The sequence below is a fragment of the Desmodus rotundus genome, chromosome 7 (genome assembly GCF_022682495.2).
Source record: "Desmodus rotundus isolate HL8 chromosome 7, HLdesRot8A.1, whole genome shotgun sequence".
NCBI classification, from domain to species: domain Eukaryota; kingdom Metazoa; phylum Chordata; class Mammalia; order Chiroptera; family Phyllostomidae; genus Desmodus; species Desmodus rotundus.
In genome coordinates this window covers 128,754,584-128,763,694 of record NC_071393.1, presented here as the reverse complement: position 1 = coordinate 128,763,694, position 9,111 = coordinate 128,754,584, and the positions used below count along the sequence as shown (strand labels likewise).

Here is a 9,111-nt window from a genome sequence, read left to right as displayed (position 1 = left end):
ACATTTCTTTTCTGCTTAAATCAGCCAGAGTTGGGTTCTGTTGCAGATGGATATACTAGCTGTACAACGTTGGGCAAATTCTTGAACAGAATAGCCTGAGAGCTGGACTGAGCCTGCTGATGAAAATGTAAGTCCTTTTAATTCTACCACCTCACGAAAATAGCCATGATAATCTTCAAGGCTATCTCCTGTGTTGTGGGAAAACCTTGTGCTTAATTTACTATGTTTCTCCCACTCCCCCTTCAAAACCCCTTGCTTATTATACGTAATTATATAAATAACATACACTCATGGTAAAGAACCTGAGCAGAGGTGAGAAGGCCAAGGTCTTGCTCTGAATGGAACTTACTTTCTAGCACGAGCACACAGAGAACAGAGAAGCAAATAAGTAAAGCTAAACAGAAAAAAAAATGGAATTAATTCAATAAATTAAATGCGAGCCCTTGTTCTCCAAGGTCCTGGGAGCTTTAGCAGAACTTGCTTTCTGGCACTGTTTCCTCTGAGCCCTACACTTCGGGGTGATGTCCCAGCTGGTGTCCTCCGTGGGAGAAGCCATGTTCATTCCTAAGGGCTGCGTGGAGCCACATTCGGCAGCGACCGTAGGGAACATGAGGCTGTGGCCCCAGCCAGTGTGTGCTGCTGTGAGAACTAACACAGGCGAGCCTCTTGCAACGGTACGTAGTAGGTGCTTTGTCAGTGTTTGCTGAATGGACAGCCATCTCCTCAAACCTCTGACGAACTGAGTCAGCCCTTCCACTGCACGTGGATCAGCCACCCTGTGGAGACTTTGGCTGCCACCCACGGACCCCATGGTGGGCCTGCATGGGCGGGAGCCAATCGAATGTGGGCCCCGTCGTGCTTGTTCACAAATAGTCCTTCAGTGACGGTGACAAGCAAGCCTGCTCCAACTTTCAAGTCAGAAGAACTATGGGCTGCAGCCCAGTGGACAGTCACTCACTCATTGGCACAGCCCCAGCAAGGCGACAGACAAGCTAGGCTCACTGCAGAGGCCTAATCATACCCCAGTCAAGCTTCAGGGTGCAGCGTCAGAAGTCAAACTGCATGGCTGCGTGGCCCGGGTCTTCTGACCCGTGAGAGGACCAGCAGCCGCCCTTGCAGGCAGCTGTGCTAGTGCCACGCTGTGGCTTTGGAGCTGGGCCACTCTGTTAAGCCGGCTGGCTTACCTCATGTGCCTTCCAGCCCCGGGAAGTAGGCTAAGGCCGGCCTGGGAAGATTATTTGCAGGGAATTAGAGTGGGGGAGAGCAGGATTAGGGCAACTCCCAACCAGGGGCTCCTCTGTAGCTGCCATCTGCAAGGAACGGGTGTCCCCTTTCGCTCGGGGTGGGGGGGATTGGCATTGGCAGGAGAGAGTCGGTCATAAGCTAGAGGACCCTCTCTGGGGAGGCACCTGTTCCCGCCACCCCCTCCTGGCACCTCTGACCGGCTACACCGGCTTTGTAGAGGACAAGTGGGTGGCAGTTGGAAATGAGGGGATCTGAGTGGGTCCCAGCCCTGTGTGACCTGGGCCAGCCACCTTCCCTTTCTAGGCCTTCGTCCCCTCACCTGGAAGATGGGAGTGCTGGCCACCTAGCTCTGAAGTTCTTGAGATACCGTTCAAAGTGGAAGGGAGGAGGTTGAGAAGGACTTGGGATTCCTACAGGGTTTGAAGGCAACAACAGCAGAGAAAGAGACCGAATTGTCACCTACGTGGAGACAGAATGTGACAAATAAGTGATGAGTGGCGGAAGAACAAACAGAAGAGCCAGTAGGTGTGGGTGGTATACGCGGCTGTTGAAGGGCCGCAGTTTCCTCCCAAGGACGTGGAGACGGTATCACTAAATACACTTGTGAAATTATGTAATCCACCTAAAATCGATTATTCAGGAAACTTAAGTAATATGGACAGTAGCATTTATTGAGCACTAATCACCAGACATTGTTGTGTTTTATAACCACAACCTCATTCAGTCCTCACAATAATACAAAGCAGACACTGGTACAATCCAAATTTACACATGGGGAAACTGAGGCACAGAAATATTCAGGCGAACCCCTAGTCTTACTTCTGCACTTCTGGACCAACATTTCCCACAGCAGCCCAAGTGGCTCTTAGGCCAGAGCAGGCCTTGGCCACAACGGCACTGAGCTGAGGACTGTTGACCCTGTCCAAGGACAAGAGACCTTGACACTGAGTGGGGCAGGAAAAAGTCCGAGCTTCAGACTCTCTGGCTTGTCCAGTTAGAAACCCTTGGGGTCCCCGTGTCCTCTGCCAGCTCTTCCAAGCGCCAGGCTCACAACTCAACCGCTCACTGCTGGGAGCCTGGCCAAAGCGCTCCCTCCCCAGGCACCAGCCAGTGGGGGCCCCAGCCCTTCCTGACCCTGTGCCACACACAGGCCAGGACCCTTGCCCACCCCAGCAGTACCTCTCCTCAGGATGGGTGAACACGGGGGCTGGGGGCTGGGCTCCCTACAGGATGACAGCAGGGGCAGAAAGACCCCCAGTCCTGCACAGTGGCACAGGGGCTTAGAAGTTTGGGGACAAGTGTGTGCTGAGTGCGGGTCCTCACACTGGTTCTACAACTTAAAACATTAAGAGATGTTTATAAACATGGGAACTTTTCCTCTAAAGACACAATGAGAAATTGTGTACCTACCAATTGCATAATCATTTCATTGAAAAAAGATGGAAATAGGCCAAAATGCTAAAAGTACTACATTTAGTATAGGCCTCTTTCCCATTTCTTTTTCTATACCCTCTATATTTTCCATGTGTATTACTTATTAAAGTTTATTTTATTTCTTTAAAGATTTTTCTTTATTTATTTTAGAGAGGGGAAGGAAGAGAGGGAAATATCAATCTGTGGTTGCCTCTAGGGCGCCCCCTACCGGGGACCTGGCTCGCAACCCAGACACGGGCCCTGACTGGGAATCCAACCTGAGACTCTGATTCTCAGGCCGGCACTCGATCCACTGAGCCACACCAGTCAGGGCACTATTAAACAGTTTTTTTAAAAAAGCTGGGGCAGGGGCTGAGGGGGAGTGTTTACTGAATGAAGGGCTCTAAGGGGGGTCTACCAGAAGGATGACACAGGGCCATCGCCATCTTTATTAGAAGCAGTCTATTCATAATTAGAGTCCATTAGTCTATTAGCAATGTGACCTGCAGTTGTTACCTTTTTGGTAATCGTCTTTACAGTCCCGTAAAATGCTTTTATTGTAAACCTGGATTTCTAGGATTTCCTCTCCATTAGAAAGACAGGTGACATTTCATTTTCTTCAGTTTGGCCCATTGTGCCAACCCGTCACGATCCCTCTGAACCTGTCCTCCCGTACAGGAGCTACTTCTTCCAGTGGCAGGCCGTTTGCACATCTTCTTAACCTGCCACCAATATCCGCAACCAGAACATTTATTAAAATGTCGAGTAGGTGCCCCTGATCTGGGGAGAGCTGCACCTGGCGTGGCGGTGCTGGTCTCACATCAGCCAGGGGCAAAGTGACTCCTTGTTTGTCCCAGGTTGGCTTTGGGTCTGTGCTCATGCCTGGCTCATGCCTTGGACACATGGGGAGAAAATAGTCAAGTAGGGTAAAATGAGGACAGAGCCTGCTAATTCTGAGTAACACATGGCCATTAATGAGCACCCTTTGGAAACAGCTTTGGAGGGTTAGAAACCCACTTGACCAAATCCTAACCCAACCCACGTCTCTACTTCTTATCCCTAAAGATTTTATGGGAACGGGTTGGACGGCTTTTTGGAATCAATCAATAAGCATTCTTGGGTAAGTATGGCCCAAGATTCTCATGCAGCCTGTGGATTTTCTCATTTCTGACGAAGGGATGCCTGTTTTCTGTAATTCTATGAGAACAGCATAAAATCAGCAGTAAACACAAGAAAAGATTCAGTATCTCTAGATGAACGGTATCACTTTGACCAAACCAGAAAGTTTGCTGCGTTTAAACTGTCCTAGAAAATGTTTTAGGATGAAAGATGTCGTAGGTCTACTTTGGGCCATACGGTGTAAGCCCCACTGTCAGAAGAAATTACGAGTAACACGTCGGAAATGACTGTGAAGGATCCTCTTCCAGAGGCCTACAGGACAGGTACTAAAGCCCCTGTTTGTGGATCAAGCGGCCATAGGGAAAGTGCCGGCTTCACTACCGACCGGCTGCATGCCTTTGAATGAGCCACTTCGACCTCCCAGGGCCGGTTTCCCTATTTGTAAAAGCAGAGGTGACACCAGCTTTTAGGACTGTAAGTAATAAAGAGTAAATGAGACGACGTATGTAAAAGGTGCTCTCACTCTGTGCCCGGCACTCCAAGCGTTTTGCACAGCTCACGTCAGTTAACCCTCCTGGGACCCTTGTGTTTGTACGCCCATGTATGTGAAGTGCCGATACAGGTGGTCCGATCCACAGAGCGGTGGCTGTGGCATGGGAAGCCCGAGGCTCTGCAGCCCGTGCTCCTCACTCCAAGTTCCATCGAGTGGGTTTTTGCTGTGTCTCTGCTCCTAGCACCCGTTCTCCTGCCTTGCAGTAAGAGCCCCTCAAATTCTTGTGGGTGCGTTGTGCATCTAACCTGGAACACTGACAGTCACGGTGCCCGTGTCTCTAGCCAGGCTCAGCATGGAACCACGCCAGGCCAGCGACGGGTTTCCCTCACGACTGTGTATGGTGAGCGGCCCGAACTACAGCAGACTCACCTCCTTGGTGGCGCCTTGGGGAACTGCTGGGCCTGCTGTCCAGACCCCCTGGGATTAGCGACTTGGTCCACTCCCCTTCCCCCTAAGCTAGCCAGAGAGGGTTTCTTCCATTCAGCACTGAAGAACTCTGATTGTACACCCAGACCAATATACACTGCAGTGCCCAGCACGTGTGAGAACCAGGGGGCTGACAGACCGGAAGCTCCCGCTTCCTCCTCAGTGAACTGGGGTGACTTGGGGCCCACTGCCCCTGGACGCTGTGATTCAAGAGGACGGTGCATGTCAAGTCCTCAGCACAGGGTCCCGTACACAGAACATACTGTGCCAGCTACTATTGCTAGGGGCTCGGTTACTTTTTAGTAAAGATAAACATAAAACCCAAAAAAGCACTAGAGCAATTATTTCCATGAGGTGAACCAAATCTCTAAAATGCAAATGATTATGGCCATGGATTCCCTGTTCCCATGGGCAGGAATGAGTTCTAACACCTACATGGGTCCCCCCATTTGTTACGTAACTGGGCTCCATGCTGCACTTACTGAGGAATCATCTGTCCAGGGGCAAAGGACATTATTCCACCCACTGCGAACCGCACAGACTGGAGAACACCTGACTGTTTAATAAAAGAACACCTCAGCACTCAGAACAGTGAACTTGGTCCTGACACCCCTAAAACTGAAGACTTACGGGGGCGGATGAGCCAAATGACGCATTGACAGGCAAAGTTTTCTCAAGGACAGTTACAAAATAATACTGACAGAGCCCGAGATTTTTTAACTGTGAATGTGTTTTCACTTAGAGGCTCTGTGCGGCGTCCTCCCTCCGTACCCATTTCCCCTCCTTCCTCTGTGTACTCCTCTCCACTAGCCCCACTCCACGGCCATCATCGCTTTGTCTGGCTTAACTGTAGAGTAGAAAGTACAGAGGAAAATATGGTAACGAGATAGTCAAGACAAATACCCGAAGACTACACAGTCCCAGTCAAAGCAGGAGCCTTTGGAATCTGTGGTAGTTTCATTATTGCTAGACCGCCATGTAAATTGGAACAAAACACTCATTGAGGCACTGCCATCTGAGCCACGGGGCCTTCATTCAAACACCTGCTATGGGGTTCAGTAGGCAGGTGCTGCCACAGACCGAGGAATGGGGGGAAACTCAGTCCTTGCAGCAGCCACGGGCAGGGGGCTGGGAGCAAAGCAGCCAGCCCCACGGTCGGGGATCCTCGGGGATCCGTTAGTCACAGGGAGTGAACGAGTAAGTGAAGGTACTGAGGATTATGGGATTTAATCCTGTTTCTTCTGACAGAGGAAGTACAAATGTGGAAGGGGTAAGGCTAGAATAGCCTTGTGGAGTCGAAGTGGAATTGAAGATCAGTGTGAACTGTGGCTTCTAATGTATATAGATGGATGGATGGGGAGACAAGCACCGATGGAGATATTTCTGAATTGTCCACAGACAGGACCTACTAGCAATGACAGCTCAGTGGCAGTGAGCACAACCTAGCACCCGGAGCTGGGTTCCAAATACTGTTCTCCACTAACGTGAACCAGGACTCTGGCAAGATGGCTGGCCCTGGGACTAGTGGGGAAAAACAAGGTGCCTGGAACATTCTGTGGTACTTGAAAGTCAGAAAGTGCTCTAAGACCCATGGGAATGTGCGGCCATTATGGAAAAAGGCTGGATGTTCCTTGAAAAATTAAAAATAGAATTGCCACAAGACTCAGAGGTCCCACTGGTACGCATCCAAAAGAATCGAAAGCAGATCTCAGAGAGGTATTTGCACACCCGTGTTCACTGCAGCATGATTCACAAAGCCAAGTGGTGGGAGCAACCCACATACACACCAGTAAATGAATGGGAGAAGAAAATGTGGTATGTATCCCTGTAACAACAGAGTATTATGCAGCCTTAAAAAAGGAAATCCCGCCACATGCTACAACATGGGTGAACCTCAAGGATGGACATACACTGTGCTAGTGCAAACGAGCCAGTCACAAAAGGACCGACACTGTGTAATTTCACTCATGAAGTACTAAAGCTGTCCAAACCCTAGAAACAAAGCAGAAAGGCGATCACCGATCACCTAGGGCTGGAGGAGACCGGAAGGGAAATTCACGTTCAGTGGGTACAGAGTTTCAGTTTGGAAGATGAGAAGTTCTGCAAGCTCTGTTGCACAACAACGTAAATACACTTAGCACTACTGAACGGGATGCACTTAAAGATAATTACAATGGTAAACTTAACATGTGGTTTTTACCACAAGTAAAAACAAAAACAAGAAACAACCTCAGAGCATGTCAAAAGAACACAGAAGCCAGCTTGAAAGCGCTCCCCCTAGCCAAACCCAGGCCAACTGGAGCATCAGCATAAATCGTGATCGTGTGTAAATTATAAAACAGAACCCATGTTCCACACTAAAATAAACAATGAATAAATAAACGGGGAGAAGAGAGAGTGCCTACACTCAAATGCCAATTAAATGTAGAAGCAACAGCGTGATTAGAGAATCACCCTTTGGCAATAACTGTTTTGGGTAAGAATTGTGAGCAGATGCTAAATCTGGAGGGTAAAAATTTATAAAGAGCAGGATGTTGATACAGTCTCAGTGCAGCTCCCCACAAAGTACTTATTCCTCATTAATTAGCAAGTACAATACACTTACTAACCTCATGGCGGAGAAACCTCGCAGACACAACCTACTGTTAAAAAGGACGTCGCCAGAACTGGGAAAAACGGGCACAATGGAGAGAAGGGCGCCGCGTCACTGCTCTGGTGCTTGTCAAAAATTCATGACCTGAATCTAATAATGAGAAAACATCAGACGAACCCAAAGTAACTGGCCAGCACTCTTCCAAATGTCAATCATGAAAGAAACAAGCACACGAGGGGCACCTGAGAAGTGCTCCGGGTTAAGATTGAAGGGAAAACGAAACCACACACATATACACCATCCTGGGTTGGGTCCTGGAACACAAAGGAAAGATTTTAAGTACATTGTTTGGAGTATTGGTAACATTTGAATGTCGTTTGTGGATTAAGTGGCAGAATTTTATCACCTGTGGTTTCCTGATTTTGATGGATGAACTAGTTATATAGGAGAGGCCCTGTTATTATTATTTTTTAAATACACACTAACGTGTTTAGGGCTAATGGGACATCTTAACTGCAACTTGGTATCACATAGTTAAAAAAAAACATGCATATACAGATAGAATAAGGTAAACATGGCAAAGTGTTAACAACAGAATAGAGAGGAAGGATATACAGGCTCTTATTAAAAGATAAGATACATATAAATGGTCTTTCAGCTATTAGGAATTTATTATACCAGTTTTTATACTACTAGAAAAATCTGCTTAATTGTTTCATTAGCTCAAGCTAAACTACTCAAAAGAATAGTTGAAATAAAATGTGAAAACTTTTCTTAGTTGGCAATAATGTAGATATGAAATTCTGCTTAAAAGTTAAAAATGCACAAAGTTCTTAATTTTCATTAGACATACTTCTTCCTGCAATAATTTTTCTCCTTAAAAAAATCACTACATAACATAGTGAAAAACCTTACAAATTTGAATCCTGTTAATTTAGGATAAGTACATTTTCCTTATCACTGATCAAGGATTTATACAATTTCATTAGAGAGTGATATAACCTTTGATATTTAAATATGAATTTGAACCTGAACCGTGACCTATGGGTGATGTTGGAAACTAGAGTGAATAATATCTCAAATCCTCACCCGAGGATATGTCTATTGACTTTAGAGACGGAGGAAGAGAGAAACATCGGGACATCTCTCAGCTGCCTCCCGTACACGCCTTCCCCTTGATTCCTGCCCAGGTAGGCAGATCTCAGTGTTTCTTCTCTAGTCCCGCTGCATCGCCACCTGTGCATTCCTTCTCTAGTTATTGATGGTTGAATGTTATTGATGGTTGAATGAAAAGGACCCTTGGGGGTACAAGGGAACCACCACCACCACCAACACAAGCCAACAGATCATCAACCTCTCAATCACTGAATCACTAACCACCACTCACACCCTTTGACGTAAGTGGTAATCAGTTCATCGATATTCAAAGGACAATAACCTTATGAGACAGCATCTACCCTTTCTCCCTCCCCTCACTTCACTGACCATCATATATTAATAGAATGGACATCAGTCTCTTTTTAGGATGCTATTGTCCTAAGTACTGGTGAACTGGACATACTTACTCCTAAGCAAAGTGAATGCAAACTAAGGAACTAAAAAAAAGGAGTGTAGAAAAATGTAGTTGAAATGTACAGCTTCAACTCTCCGAATGTAACGGCTGAGCGGGGCTGCAGAACCCATCTAGCCCAGCACCCTGACTTCAGTATTGAATGACTGGATTCTGTAAGGACTCTAGTCACTCCCCTAGTGCTGAATGATG

At 47.3% G+C, this 9,111-nt stretch overlaps 1 non-coding gene across 1 annotated transcript; it reads left to right on the top strand.

Annotated features, from left to right (window-relative positions):
* Positions 1-3,428: 3,428 nt before the first annotated feature.
* Positions 3,429-3,564, top strand: LOC112312114 (small nucleolar RNA SNORA48). Its single transcript, XR_002975557.1, has one exon. It is a non-coding gene; the product is annotated as a small nucleolar RNA SNORA48 (small nucleolar RNA).
* Positions 3,565-9,111: the final 5,547 nt, after the last annotated feature.